This window comes from Coregonus lavaretus (genome assembly GCF_964263955.1).
Source record: "Coregonus lavaretus genome assembly, chromosome: 14".
NCBI classification, from domain to species: Eukaryota; Metazoa; Chordata; class Actinopteri; order Salmoniformes; family Salmonidae; genus Coregonus; species Coregonus lavaretus.
This window is the reverse complement of record NC_140001.1, coordinates 7,490,983-7,507,272: the sequence shown is the minus strand read 5'-3', so window position 1 is coordinate 7,507,272 and position 16,290 is coordinate 7,490,983. Positions and strand designations below refer to the sequence as shown.

The following is a 16,290-nucleotide window of genomic DNA, read 5'->3' as shown; positions in this document are numbered from 1 at the left end:
CTCAATTTCGAGTCTCATAGCAAAGGGTCTGAATACTTATGTAAATAAGGTATTTCTGTTTTTTTATTTTTATTATTATTTTATTATTATTATTTTTTTTTGGGGGGGGGGATGGATCAGCTTAATATTGCAGATAGATTGTATCTTCTATCAATGTAATTGTCTGCATCACTTCCAATCCCCCATGTTTATTTTTATTTTTATATATATATTCCCCTTTATTACTTTTCAACCCCACCATCCTTTCCCTACTTGGAGTAAATTAGTGAACAACAACGCCCAGGCCTCTACTTCCGGTCTATACTTACTATCTACACCTTATGGACAGAGTTAATTTTACAATAATTCTATATCCATATATATATATATATATATATATATATATATATATATATATATATACATACACACATATATATATATATATATATATATATATATATATATATACATACATATATATATATCTATTTTTTTGCTCCTGAACTTCTTCTACTCTCAACCTCTCCGATCATTTTCATGATGTCCATCCGGTTTGCTTCTATATGCCATATCTTTCTAACTGTGCTCTTTCCCAAAAGCTCCCAACATACAACCTATATACTTATTATGGACACAGTATGCTTACATTATTAGCTATCTATCTATTTCTGTTTTTAATTTTTAATACATTTGCAAAAATGTCAGAAAACCTGTTTTTTCTTTGTCATTATGGGGTATTGTGTGTAGATTGATGAGATAAAAAAATTATTTAATCCATTTTAGAACAAGGCTGTAACGTGACAAAATTTGTAAAAAGTCAAGGGGTCTGAATACTTTCCGAATGCACTGTAGAGACAGTACATAGTCATTATAGAGATCTGAGAGACATCATAAGATGAATAAGAGCACCTCCTCCCAGCTGCCCACTGCACTGAGGCTAGGAAACACTATCACCACCGATAAATCTACAATAATTGAGAATTTCAACAAGCATTTTGCTACAGCTGGCCATGCTTTCCATCTGGCTACCACTACCCCGGCCACCAACTCTGCACCCTCCGCTGCAACTTGCCCATGCCCCCCCCCCGCTTCTCCTTCACACAAATTCAGAGAGCTGATGTTTTGAAAGCGCTGCAAAATCTGGACCCCTACAAATCAGCTGGGCTAGACAATCTGGACCCTTTCTTTCTAAAACTAGCCGCCGAAATTGTCGCAACCCCTATTACTAGTCTGTTCAACCTCTCTTTCATAACGTCTGAGATCCCCAGAGATTGGAAAGCTGCCGCGGTCATCCCCCTCTTCAAAGGGGGTGACACTCTAGATCCAAACTGCTACAGACCTATATCCATCCTGCCCTGCCTTTCGAAAGTATTTGAAAGCCAAGTTAACAAACAGATCACCGACCATTTCGAATACCACCGTACCTTCTCCGCTATGCAATCCGGTTTCCGAGCTGGTCATGGGTGCACTTCAGCCACGCTCAAGGTCCTAAACGATATTATAACCGCGATTGATAATAGACAGTACTGTGCAGCCGTCTTCATCGACCTGGCCAAGGCTTTCGACTCTGTCAACCACCGCATTCTTATTGGCAGGCTAAATAGCCTTGGTTTCTCAAATGACTGCCTCGCCTGGTTCACCAACTACTTCTCAGATAGAGTTCAGTGTGTCAAATCGGAGGGCCTGTTGTCTGGACCTATGGCAGTCTCTATGGGGGTGCCACAGGGTTCAATTCTTGGGCCGACACTTTTCTCCGTGTATATCAATGATGTCGCTCTTGCTGCTGGTGACTCTCAGATCCACCTCTACGAAGACGACACCATTTTGTATACATCTGGCCCTTCATTGGACACTGTGTTAACAAACCTCCAAACGAGCTTCAATGCCATACAACACTCCTTCAGTAGCCTCCAACTGCTCTTAAACACTAGTAAAACTAAATGCATGCTTTTCAATCGAACGCTGCTGGCACCCGCCCACCCGACTAGAATCACCACTCTCGACGGGTCTGACCTAGAGTATGTGGACAACTACAAATACCTAGGTGTCTGGTTAGACTGTAAACTCTCCTTCCAGACTCACATAAAGAATCTCCAATCCAAAGTTAAATCTAGAATCGGCTTCCTATTTCGCAACAAAGCCTCCTTCACTCATGCTGCCAAACATGCCCTCGTAAAACTGACTATCCTACCGATCCTTGACTTCGGCGATGTCATTTACAAAATAGCCTCCAACACTCTACTCAGCAAATTGGATGTAGTCTATCACAGTGCCATCCATTTGTCTCCAAAGCCCCATACACTACCCACCACTGTGACCTGTACGCTCTTGTTGGCTGGTCCTCACTACATGTTAGTCGTCAAACCCACTGGCTCCAGGCCATCTATAAATCACTGCTAGGCAAATCCCCGCCTTATCTTAGCTCATTGGTCACTATAGCAGTACCCACCCGTAGTCTGCGCTCCAGCAGGTATATCTCACTGGTCATTCCCAAAGCCAACACCTCCTTTGGCCGCCATTCCTTCCAGTTCTCTGCTGCCAATGACTGGAACGAATTGCAAAAATCTCTGAAGCTGGAGACTCTTATCTCCCTCACTAACTTTCAGCATCAGTTGTCAGAGCACCTTACCGATCACTGCACCTGTACACAGCCCATCTGAAATTAGCCCACCCAACTACCTCATCCCTATATTGTTATTTATTTTGCTCTTTTGCACCCCAGTATCTCTATTTGCACATAATCTCTTGCACATCTAGCATTCCAGTGTTAATACTATTGTAATTATTTTGCACTATAGCCTATTTATTGCCTTACCTCCATAACTTGCTACATTTGCACACACTGTATATATATTTTCTGTTGTATTTTTGACTTTTATGTTTTTTTACCCCATATGTAACTCTGTGTTGTTTTTATTGCACTGCTTTGCTTTATCTTGGCCAGGTCGCAGTTGTAAATGAGAACCTGTTCTCAACTGGCTTACCTGGTTAAATAAAGGTTAAATAAAAAAAATAAAAAATAAACAGTATAGTGCCTCGTTAGATATGAACCTTTTGTACTAGATGCTCTGTCTTTCTGTCTTTGTATGCGCACTCAAACACACACACATACACACACACAAACACTCACTCACTCACTCACTCACTCACTCACTCACTCACTCACTCACTCACTCATTCACTCACTCACTCACTCACTCACTCACTCATTCACTCACAGTCACTCACTCACACACAGCCTAGTCTCTCTGCATCTCTCCCACATACATTCTCTCTGTCTTTCATCCTCATGGAGAGTGCTGATAGTGCCAGGTCTCCCCCAGTAATGGTGGGAGGTACATTTCATGTTGTGACTGTTAGTTAGACGTCTATATATCAAACAGAGAGAGAGAGAGAGAGAGAGAGAGAGAGAGAGAGAGAGGGAGAGAGAGAGTGAGGGGGGGTGAGAGAGGGAGTGTGAGTGTGTGAGAGAGAGAGAGAGAGAGAGAGAGAGAGAGAGAGAGAGAGAGAGAGAGAGAGAGAGAGAGAGAGAGAGAGAGAGAGAGAGAGAGAGAGAGAGAGAGAGAATAGGATTTTGAATGGATTTCACAAACACAAACAAACCCCACAGAGCCCCAGGACAACAACATAATTAGACCCAACCAAATCATGAGAAAACAAAAGAGAACTACTTGACACATTGGATAGAATTAACAAAAAAACAGCGCAAACTAGAATGCTATTTGGCTCTAAACAGAGAGTACACAGTGGCAGAATACCTGACCACTGTGACTGACCCAAACTTAAGGAAAGCTTTGACTATGTACAGACTCAGTGAGCATAGCCTTGCTATTGAGAAAGGCAGCCGTAGGCAGACCTGGCTCTCAAGAGAAGACAGGCTATGTGCACACTGCCCACAAAATGAGGTGGAAACTGAGCTGCACTTCCTAACCTCCTGCCAAATGTATGACCATATTAGAGACACATATTTCCCTCAGATTACAGAGATCCACAAAGAATTTGAAAACAAACCCAATTTTGATAAACTCCCTTATCTACTGGGTGAAACACCACAGTGTGCCATGTGACCTATTGCCACAAGAAATGGGCAACCAGTGAAGAACAAACACCATTGGAAATACAACCCATATTTATGTTTATTTATTTTCCCATTTGTACTTTAACTATTTGCACATTGTTACAACACTGTATATACAGTGGGGGAAAAAAGTATTTAGTCAGCCACCAATTGTGCAAGTTCTCCCACTTAAAAAGATGAGAGAGGCCTGTAATTTGCATCATAGGTACACGTCAACTATGACAGACAAATTGAGAAAATAAAATCCAGAAAATCACATTGTAGGATTTTTAATGAATTTATTTGCAAATTATGGTGGAAAATAAGTATTTGGTCACCTACAAACAAGCAAGATTTCTGGCTCTCACAGACCTGTAACTTCTTCTTTAAGAGGCTCCTCTGTCCTCCACTCGTTACCTGTATTAATGGCACCTGTTTGAACTTGTTATCAGTATAAAAGACACCTGTCCACAACCTCAAACAGTCACACTCCAAACTCCACTATGGCCAAGACCAAAGAGCTGTCAAAGGACACCAAAAACAAAATTGTAGACCTGCACCAGGCTGGGAAGACTGAATCTGCAATAGGTAAGCAGCTTGGTTTGAAGAAATCAACTGTGAGAGCAATTATTAGGAAATGGAAGACATAAAAGACCACTGATAATCTCCCTCGATCTGGGGCTCCACGCAAGATCTCACCCCGTGGGGTCAAAATGATCACAAGAACGGTGAGCAAAAATCCCAGAACCACACGGGGGGACCTAGTGAATGACCTGCAGAGAGCTGGGACCAAAGTAACAAAGCCTACCATCAGTAACACACTACGCCGCCAGGGACTCAAATCCTGCAGTGCCAGACATGTCCCCCTGCTTAAGCCAGTACATGTCCAGGCCCGTCTGAAGTTTGCTATAGTGCATTTGGATGTTCCAGAAGAGGATTGGGAGAATGTCATATGGTCAGATGAAACCAAAATATAACTTTTTGGTAAAAACTCAACTCGTCGTGTTTGGAGGACAAAGAATGCTGAGTTGCATCCAAAGAACACCATACCTACTGTGAAGCATTGGGGTGGAAACATCATGCTTTGGGGCTGTTTTTCTGCAAAGGGACCAGGACGACTGAACCGTGTAAAGGAATGAATGAATGGGGCCATGTATCGTGAGATTTTGAGTGAAAACCTCCTTCCATCAGCAAGGGCATTGAAGATGAAACGTGGCTGGGTCTTTCAGCATGACAATGATCCCAAACACACCGCCCGGGCAACGAAGGAGTGGCTTCGTAAGAAGCATTTCAAGGTCCTGGAGTGGGCTAGCCAGTCTCCAGATCTCAACCCCATAGAAAATCTTTGGAGGGAGTTGAATGTCTGTGTTGCCCTGCGACAGCCCCAAAACATCACTGCTCTAGAGGAGATCTGCATGGAGGAATGGGCCAAAATACCAGCAGCAGTGTGTGAAAACCTTGTGAAGACTTACAGAAAACATTTGACCTGTGTCATTGCCAACAAAGGGTATATAACAAAGTATTGAGAAACTTTTGTTATTGACCAAATACTTATTTTCCATCATAATTTGCAAATAAATTCATTAAAAATCCTACAATGTGATTTTCTGGAGAAAAAAAATCTCATTTTGTCTGTCATAGTTGACGTGTACCTATGATGAAAATTACAGGCCTCTCTCATCTTTTTAAGTGGGAGAACTTGCACAATTGGTGGCTGACTAAATACTTTTTTCCCCCACTGTATATACATAATATGACATTTGAAATGTCTTTATTCTTTTGGAACTTTTGTGAGTGTAATGTTTACTGTTAATATTTATTGTTTATTTCACTTTTGTTTACTATCTAATTCACTTGCTTTGGCAATGTTAACATACATTTCCCATGCCAATAAAGCCCTTAAATTGAAATTGAGAGAGAGAGAGAGAGAGAGAGAGAGAGAGAGAGAGAGAGAGAGAGAGAGAGAGAGAGAGAGAGAGAGAGAGAGAGCATTTGAGAGCACTTGAGAGGCAGTGTGTGTGTTTGTGTTCTAAGTTAGCCTCACTAAGGGGGTGGCAGACTAAGACCAAGCACATATAGGCCCCGCCCCACCTCAGCCTTTTCTCTTCTAATTAGCCTGATCTGAGAGACATCATAACAGTGAAGTTGGAACGAAGCATGCAAGTCGCTCTTGCCCTTATCCAGTCTCCCAGCATGCTCTCTGAGCACTGCTTACCTCACCACTGAGCTCCCAGAGACTCTAGCTGTGTTCGAATACCCATACTAACATACTGTATACTACATACTTAATGAGAATATACTACATACTATAAACTATTAGTTAATTTTAGTATACTGTAAACAAACGGTATACTTTCAGTTGAGTGTACTAGAGTTTGCCTGTCTACCATAAGTTGATGCTGTTGCTATGCAACTTTTTGCTAGCTTGTTAGCATAACAAATTACTAGCTAGACATCTTATGACTTCATTAACAATGTCCATTGAGAACGAACAACGACTATACCACTATGCTAAGAATGACATGAATAATCAAGTCAATAAACGTTGTGTAGTTAGTTAGATAACATATGGTTAATATACTGGCAAGTTCATTATTTTCCGCCATTTTCTTAAAATCTGAAAATGTTGTGATGCCACGCCCATTTTCTGGAGAATTGCATTATGGGCCCTAAAAGCACGGAAATAGTGTCCACTGCTTGTATACTTGGAAATTTGGCGAATGTAGTACGACATCCGGGAACTTTTGGCATACTAACTACAGTGAGGGAAAAAAGTATTTGATCCCCTGCTGATTTTATACATTTTCCCAATGACAAAGAAATGATCAGTTGATAATTTTAATGGTAGGTTTATTTGAACAGTGAGAGACAGAATAACAACAAAAAAATCCAGAAAAACGCATGTCAAAAATGTTATAAATGTATTTGCATTTTAATGAGGCAAATAAGTATTTGACCCCCTCTCAATCAGAAAGATTTCTAGCTCCCAGGTGTCTTTTATACAGGTAACGAGCTGAGATTAGGAGCACACTCTTAAAGGGAGTGCTCCTAATCTCATTTTGTTACCTGTATAAAAGACACCAGTCCACAGAAGCAATCAATCAATCAGATTCCAAACTCTCCACCATGGCCAAGACCAAACCAAAGAGCTCTCCAAGGATGTCAGGGACAAGATTGTAGACCTACACAAGGCTGGAATGGGCTACAAGACCATCGCCAAGCAGCTTGGTGAGAAGGTGACAACAGTGGTGTGATTATTCGCAAATGGAAGAAACACAAAATAACTGTCAATCTCCCTCGGCCTGGGGCTCCATGCAAGATCTCACATCGTGGAGTTGCAATGATCATGAGAACGGTGAGGAATCAGCCCAGAACTACACAGGAGGATCTTGTCAATGATCTCAAGGCAGCTGGGACCATAGTCACCAAGAAAACAATTGGTAACACAATACGCCGTGAAGGACTGAAATCCTGCAGCGCCCGCAAGGTTCCCCTGCTCAAGAAAGCACATATACAGGCCCCTCTGAAGTTTGCCAATGAACATCTGAATGATTCAGAGGAGAACTGGGTGAAAGTGTTGTGGTCAGATGAGACCAAAATCGAGCTCTTTGGCATCAACTCAACTCGCCGTGTTTGGAGGAGGAGGAATGCTGCCTATGACCCCAAGAACACCATCCCCACTGTCAAACATGGAGGTGGAAACATTATGCTTTGGGGGTGTTTTTCTGCTAAGGGGACAGGACAACTTCACCGCATCAAAGGGACGATGGACGTGGCCATATACCGTCAAATCTTGAGTGAGAACCTCCTTCACTCAGCCAGGGCATTGAAAATGGGTCGTGGATGGGTATTCCAGCATGACAATGACCCAAAACGCATGGCCAAGGCAACAAAGGAGTGGCTCAAGAAGAAGCACATTAAGGTTCTGGAGTGGCCTAGCCAGTCTCCAGACCTTAATCCCATAGAAAATCTGTGGAGGGAGCTGAAGGTTCGAGTTGCCAAACGTCAGCCTCGAAACCTTAATGTCTTGGAGAAGATCTGCAAAGAGGAGTGGGATAAAATCCCTCCTGAGATGTGTGCAAACCTGATGCCAACTACAAGAAATGTCTGACCTCTGTGATTGCCAACAAGGGTTTTGCCACCAAGTACTAAGTCATGTTTTGCTTAGTTGTCAAATACTTATTTCCCCCCAATTCATAACATTTTTGACATGCATTTTTCTGTATTTTTGTTGTTGTTATTCTGTCTCTCACTGTTCAAATAAACCTACCATGAAAATTATAGACTGACCATGTCTTTGTCAGTGGGCAAATGTACAAAATCAGCAGGGGATCAAATACTTTTTTCCCTCACTGTATATCCATACTATGACCAATAAGCATACTTCATACTCAATTTACATCACAAATAGTTGTTAGTGCAGTTAGTACGAGTATTCGAACACAGCTTCTGTGTGCGGCAGCCATTGTTTGGTGGTGTGGGTGACACACGGCAGCGGGGGGTTGGGGATCCGCCACACCTGTCACACGACTAGTGTCAGAGCTGACATCTTATTTGTTTCACCTAATGGGAGCATGGCTGGGGCTTACATGAGACAGGCCCCCGGGGGGAGACATCCTCATCACTTTCTGTTTTGACACCACGGAAGGCATTCGCTCCAGGGTATTTACGGTATTAGGGCCCAAAAAACTAACTTTGGGATTTGGGGATTTTCACAGCACTGAAAGTGCAACCTGATTAGTGTGATTTTTTGGCTGTATTGAGAATATCTTTCACTCAGACTGTAGAAAAGGTGTGATTCTAATTAATCAAAATGTAATTGAATCTGCTCGACAAATTTATTTGAATGATCAAGAGGTCAATTTAATTCTACTGTATATCTGTGTTTCATTTGGAAGCAGTACGATTGAAGTGCCACTCTGTCCAATTCCCAAGTAAGAGAGAGATATCGGAGTAGCCTAGAGTTACTTCCAGATATTTCCTACCTTTTTTATTCAAATCAAATCAGTCAAAGTGGGTTCTTCTCAGTCAAAGTGGGTTTGGAGATGGAGCAGGGGAATGTGTGTGTTACCAAGCAGATGAATAATGCATAGCATTATCCCCCCAACAATGGCAGGCTGAAATGGAACCTGTGCCGCTGACGATTGTCAACCTCTCTCGGGGCGATAGTGACAGACAGAGATTCTACTGTAGGTTGACGTTATATAAGCCTGACTAGACATGCCAGCCCAGACGTAGAATGGAAGGGAAGGACATGTCGGATTTGGTGTTGACCCATTGACCCAATCACACGTTTTTGAGCTGTGTCGTATTTATGCTGTACAGACAGCCGCAGCCCACACGCAGATATCCAGGTACATTTACATTTACATTTTAGTCATTTAGCAGACGCTCTTAACCAGAGCGACTTACAGGAGCAATTAGGGTTAAGTGCCTTGCTCAAGGGCACATTAACGTCATTTAGCAGACGCTCTTAGCCAGAGCGACTCACAAATTGGTGCGTTCACCCTATAGCCAGTGGGATAACCACTTAGAGACTGCTCTGTGACTGACTGACTGACTGACTGACTGATTGGCTGGCTGGCTGGCTGACTGGCTAGGTAGCTAGCTGACTGGCTGGCTGACTTTCTGACTAAATGACTGGCTGGCTGACTAGTTGACTGTCTGGCTGACTGACTGGGACATGGACTGAGCGTTGCCTTACAGGTGTTGGGGAGCCTTTTCAATATTTTCCAAGTCAGAAGTCTCAGTGCAAAAGAGAGGCTGATTGACAGGCTGTCTGAACGCTGTTGTGTAGCACCGTGTCTGAGAAGGGGACTGCTCTGAGAGGTCTCTGAGAGGTATTGTAGTAACATACAGTATTTGTGTGTGGAGGCCGGATTTAATCAATACAGTATGTTTCCTTCCAGCTTCTTTCCAACCTTTAAGAACCACTGTGTTTCATGACTACCTCAGAACAGACAACTGCTATTGACACAAACGAGACCTTTGATGATGAAATTATGAAAAACTAGAAGCCCCGAATTAATTTAGCTAGCCTCTGTCTCCATCCAGGGATGAAGCCTCTGTACTAAAGGAAAAGTTAAAATATTCAGAGTGATACCACTTAAATTGAATGTGAGCTTCTCATACAAAATGACCATCAGACTATGAGCTGAAAGCACGTAGCGAATCACAGGAGATGTGCTGAGGCAAGCCAGACTTCAAATGTGCTGAGGCAGAACAGACATTGGCTGCAATTTTCTTGATAATAATCTTGTCTGTATTGTGTCAGCATAAGATACAGCATCTGATCTTTGTGTAATCTTGACCCATACCAGGCTCCACTTTATAGACCTTCACAGACCTCTACTCCACATCACTCATGTGAACTAATCCTCTGTCAAAACTATGCATTAAGGTTTTGGTGTTTTGGGGGATTTTCAGTCAAGGTAAATAATTCAATGATGTATGTAGAAATTAACTATACAACAAACAAAACAAACTAACCAAACACAAAGCATTCAGCTACATCACATATTAGATACATCACAGTATGAACATGTTACCATACAGCTACACATACAAACACATCATTTTAGATGTTACCTCAAATCACATACCATAATAATGATTACATACAGTATCTATAAAGACTCGATGTATTCTATCAATGGGTAGCCAAAGCCACAACCATTCATGTCTATGGCTCTTTTTTATATTGTTTTCCAAAACAACATATCATTGTGTCTCGTCGTCTTTAAATACTGTGCAAGTAGAGTCAGGTCTGTCTGCTCTGATGGGCCGTAGTCCTGTTTTCACCCTATGAAATGTGATATTTCAAGGTAAGGAAATCCTTAAGGCCTCACAGTTGTAAAGTCAACCTCAAGGAGCACATCCACAACCCCTGTTTACTGCCAGGCAGAACCTCTTTGTTTACACACACTACCACCACCACCACCACAAATCCTGACTCTGCCATCAGCATGATGCCACAGTACCGGATTCGTCGGACCAGGCAATGTTTTTCCACTCCTCAATTGTCCAGTGTTGGTGATCGCGTGCCCACTGGAGCCACTTCTTCCTGTTATTAGCTGATAGGAGTGGAACCCGGTTTTGGTCATCTGCTGCAATAGCCCATCCGTGACAAGGACCTCTGAGTTGTGTGTTCCGAGATGTCGTTCTGCACAGCACTGTTGTACTGCACCATTATTTGCCTTTTTGTGGCCCGCCTGTTAGCTTGCCGTTCTCCTTTGACCTCTGTCATCAACGTGCTGTTTTCGCCCACAGGACTGCCGCTGACTGGATGTTTTTTGTTTGTCACACCGTTCTCGGTAAACCCTAGACACTGTCGTGTGTGAAAAGCCCAGGAGGCCGGTAGTTTCTTTGAGACTGGAACCAGCGCGCCTGGCACCGACGATCATACCATGCTCAAAGTCGCTTAGGTCACTAGTGTTGCCCATTCTAAAGTTTAATCAAACAGTAACTGAATGTCTCGATGCCTGTCTGCCTGCTTTATATAGGAAGCCACAGCCACGTGACTCACTGTCTATAGGAGTGAACCATTTTCGTGAACGGGGGCTGTACCTAATAAACTGGCCACTGAGTGTATATTCATGCGAGCAGCCTTATAAACAGCGGCAAAACTGGGTCTGAATCCCCCCATTGTTATAAAACCTGAAATTATACAAATATTTGATTGATTTCAAGATGGAAGGGAAACAAACCAAGTAATTAAGCTGTAAGGATTCGCTGACTCTGTTATTTTCCCCTTTCAACATCAGAGGGATTTTGCTGATGTGGTTCAAAATGAAATTAGTGTTTTCCATAGAATTGTGATGCCCGGCTTGGGAGTTTATCTTCCGCCTCCACGTGCGGCAGCCAGACAGGGCTGGAATCACACCGGCTCCCTTTAATAAAGAGAGCCATGCTAAAGACAGCCATGCTAAAGACAGCCATGCAAAAGACAGCCATACAAAAGACAGCCATACTAAAGACAGCCATACAAAAGACAGCCATGCTAAAGACAGCCATACTAAAGACAGCCATGCAAAATACAGCCATACTAAAGACAGCCATACAAAAGACAGCCATACAAAAGACAGCCATGCTAAAGACAGCCATACTAAAGACAGCCATGCAAAATACAGCCATACTAAAGACAGCCATACTAAAGACAGCCATACAAAAGACAGCCATACTAAAGGCAGCCATACTAAAGACAGCCATACTAAAGACAGCCATACAAAAGACAACCATACAAAAGACAGCCATACAAAAGACAGCCATACTAAAGACAGCCATGCCAGAGATAGTGGACTAGTGATGACGGATGATAGGTAGCCTAGCAGTTAAGTGCGTTGGGCCAGTAACCGAAAGGTCGCTGTTTCGAATCCCCGAGCTGACTAGGTGAAAAATCTGACAATGTGCCCTTGAGCAAGGCACTTAACCTTAATAGCTCATGTAAATCGATCTGGAGAAGAGTGTCTGCTAGATATAAAATGATGAGACAGCGACCTGGGGATTATGGACCAGTGATGAGACAGCAACCTGCTAAAGGCAATCTTCGGTACAGCCAGGTTAAAAATACTTTGTTTCGACTTCTACATGCGCCCTTCATTTAAATGGAGTTAGATAAGGAATGTAAAAGTGTTATTTGCGTCATAGTACACTTTTATTGCCTCATCAACATATGTACATGTAAATGGCAGTATTAAAAATATATATATATATATATATATACAAATACACCTATCTCCTCCGGCAAGTATGTTGAATCAACGTTCTATCAACACATTTTTTCAACATACTGATGTCGAACGTCAGTGGATTTTGTTATGATAATAATAAATTACATTTGTAGAGCGCTTTTCATTTATAGATGGAAATCACAAAGCTTTTTGAATTAACAAAAACGTGTTTTAACCAGATTTCATCCACAAATTAACAACAGGATGTCAAGGGTTGGTTTATTTCAAGTTGAATTCGAGTTTGTGGAGGACTCATTTAAATAGCCACCAAAATTAGGTGTTAAATTTGATGTCAAGTCAGATTTTTGCCCCGAGGATTTCCACTAAGTTCTCGGAAATAGTGTATCGTCATGTCCTCCGATATGTTCTTGGAATCAAACACTCCTTTTAGCAACACATTACTGGTTAGATTCATGAGAAATATATATATTTCCTGTCTGTTCCTGGAAGTAGTGCGACGTTGTTTTCTCTCATATGTTCATGGAATCAAACAATCAAAAAGATGTGAAAATGTCAGGAAGTGTGATAGACCATTATACTGTGAGCCCTGCAGGTATAACGTATGATCTTTTCTCCAGCTCCGGTATCCATACAGTGGAATCCATAATACAGTATATGGGAAGATCAGGCCTGGCTTCCTCCTGTGACCATTAACTGTTCCAGGAACAGTTTCATTAGCCAAAGGGTAGGACAGATGAGCGACCGCAAGCTCAAAAATCTATTCAATCGATTCTTTATTTTTTATATATAGGGGGTAGATCAGCTTTAATATTGCAGATAGATTATAACTTCCATCAGTATAATTGTCTGCATCACTTCCAATCCCCCATATGTTTTTTTTCCTTCTTTTTTTCTCGCATATATATATACATATCCTTTAAAAATATATATATTTCCCTTTATTACTTTCCAACCCCACCATCCCTTCCCTAATTGGAGTAAACTAGTGAACAACAATGCTTAGGCATCTACTTCATGCTTATACATACTATATACATTTTATGGACACAGTCAATAATTATATTTTGTTTGTTTTTACTCCTGAACTTCCTCCGATCATTTTCATGATGTCCATCTGGTATGCTTTTATATGCCATATCTTTCTTTTTTTTAATCTTTTTTTTTCTTATATGCCATATCTTTCTAACTGTGCTCTTTCACAAAAGCTCACAATATATAACCTATATACTTATTATGGACAGTTGCTGTTCCAATTATGTTCCTATCTTGAGAAGGCTTAAGACCTTTTCAGTGGTGAAACCATTGAAATAGAATGAATAGAATGGACTGGGACCCTCTGACCCTGGCAATTTGACTGGTAAACTTGAATGGAGACACCCTTTCTATTCATTATATTTCTATGGGTGAAACATGAACTCTGTTCCTTCCATGTGAAATTAGTCTAATATTTCCCCGGACTGCATTGCATTCGTTCTCAATGTCAAATTGAGCTGAATGCAGATCAAGCTGAGTGAAAGAGGGCCATTTCAATATGTCTTTTTAAGTATGTCTGTTAGAATATGTCAAATAAAATGTTATTGGTCGCATACACATACAGTGGGGAGAACAAGTATTTGATACACTGCCGATTTAGCAGTTTTCCTACTTACAAAGCATGTAGAGGTCTGTAATTTTTATCATAGGTACACTTCAACTGTGAGAGACAGAATCTAAAACAAAAATCCAGAAAATCACATTGTATGATTTTTAAGTAATTCATTTGCATTTTATTGCATGACATAAGTATTTGATCACCTACCAACCAGTAAGAATTCCGGCTCTCACAGACCTGTTAGTTTTTCTTTAAGAAGCCCTCCTGTTCTCCACTCATTACCTGGATTAACTGCACCTGTTTGAATCCGTTGCCTGTATAAAAGACACCTGTCCACACACTCCAACCTCTCCACAATGGCGAAGACCAGAGAGCTGTGTAAGGACATCAGGGATAAAAGTGTAGACCTGCACAAGGCTGGGATGGGCTACAGGACAATAGGCAAGCAGCTTGGTGAGAAGGCAACAACTGTTGGCGCAATTATTAGAAAATGGAAGAAGTTCAAGATGACGGTTAATCACCCTCGGTCTGGGGCTCTATGCAAGATCTCACCTCATGGGGCATCAATGATCATGAGGAAGGTGAGGGATCAGCCCAGAACTACACGGCAGGACCTGGTCAATGACCTGAAGAGAGCTGGGAACACAGTCTCAAAGAAAACCATTAGTAACACACTACGCCGTCATGGATTAAAATCCTGCAGCGCACGCAAGGTCCCCCTGCTCAAGCCAGCGCATGTCCAGGCCCGTCTGAAGTTTGCCAATGACCATCTGGATGATCCAGAGGAGGAATGGGAGAAGGTCATGTGTTTTGATGAGACAAAAATAGAGCTTTTTGGTCTAAACTCCACTCGCCGTGTTTGGAGGAAGAAGAAGGATGAGTACAACCCCAAGAACACCATCCCAACCGTGAAGCATGGAGGTGGAAACATCATTCTTTGGGGATGCTTTTCTGCAAAGGGGACAGGACGACTGCACCGTATTGAGGGGAGGATGGATGGGGCCATGTATCGCGAGATCTTGGCCAACAACCTCCTTCCCTCAATAAGAGCATTGAAGATGGGTCGTGGCTGGGTCTTCCAGCATGACAACGACCCGAAACACACAGACAGGGCAACTAAGGAGTGGCTCCGTAAGAAGCATTTCAAGGTCCTGGAGTGGCCTAGCCAGTCTCCAGACCTGAACCCAATAGAACATCTTTGGAGGGAGCTGTAAGTCCGTATTGCCCAGCGACAGCCCCGAAACCTGAAGGATCTGGAGAAGGTCTGTATGAAGGAGTGGGCCAAAATCCCTGCTGCAGTGTGTGCAAACCTGGTCAAGACCTACAGGAAACATATGATCTCTGTAATTGCAAACAAAGGTTTCTGTACCAAATATTAAGTTCTGCTTTTCTGATGTATCAAATACTTATGTAATGCATTAAAATGCAAATTAATTATAAAAAAATCATACAATGTGATTTTCTGTATTTTTGTTTTAGATTCCATCTCTCACAGTTGAAGTGTACCTATGATAAAAATTACAGACCTCTACATGCTTTGTAAGTAGGAAAACCTGCAAAATCGGCAGTGTATCAAATACTTGTTCTCCCCACTGTATTTTGCAGATTTATCGCAGGTGCAGCGAAAATCTTATGTTTCTAGCTCCAACAGTGCAGTAATACCTAACAATACAAAAAAATACACACAAATCCCAAAATTCAAACAAAGGAATTAAGAAATATCAGGACGGGTAATGTCAGAGTCAGGATTATAAATATATATGTATATGATGGTGTGTATAGACATTATGTACAGTATATGAATAGAAAAGGTGTGTACAGTGGTAGTTATATAGAATGAGTCCCTGATGTCTCTCTGGAAGGAGATCCTCGTCCTGAGCTCATTTACTTTATTGTCCAGGGACAGAACATTAGAGAGTAATATGCTCGGAAGCAGTGGATGGTATGCATGCCTCCTGAGTCGGACTAAA

At 41.9% G+C, this 16,290-nt stretch overlaps 1 protein-coding gene across 1 annotated transcript in view; it reads left to right on the top strand.

Moving 5' to 3' along the window:
- Window positions 1-16,290, top strand: part of LOC311141343 (glutamate receptor ionotropic, delta-2) — a gene marked incomplete at both ends in the record, with an annotated part of 590,499 nt that overhangs the window by 469,241 nt on the left and 104,968 nt on the right. The gene's annotated exons all lie outside the window — the stretch shown is intronic.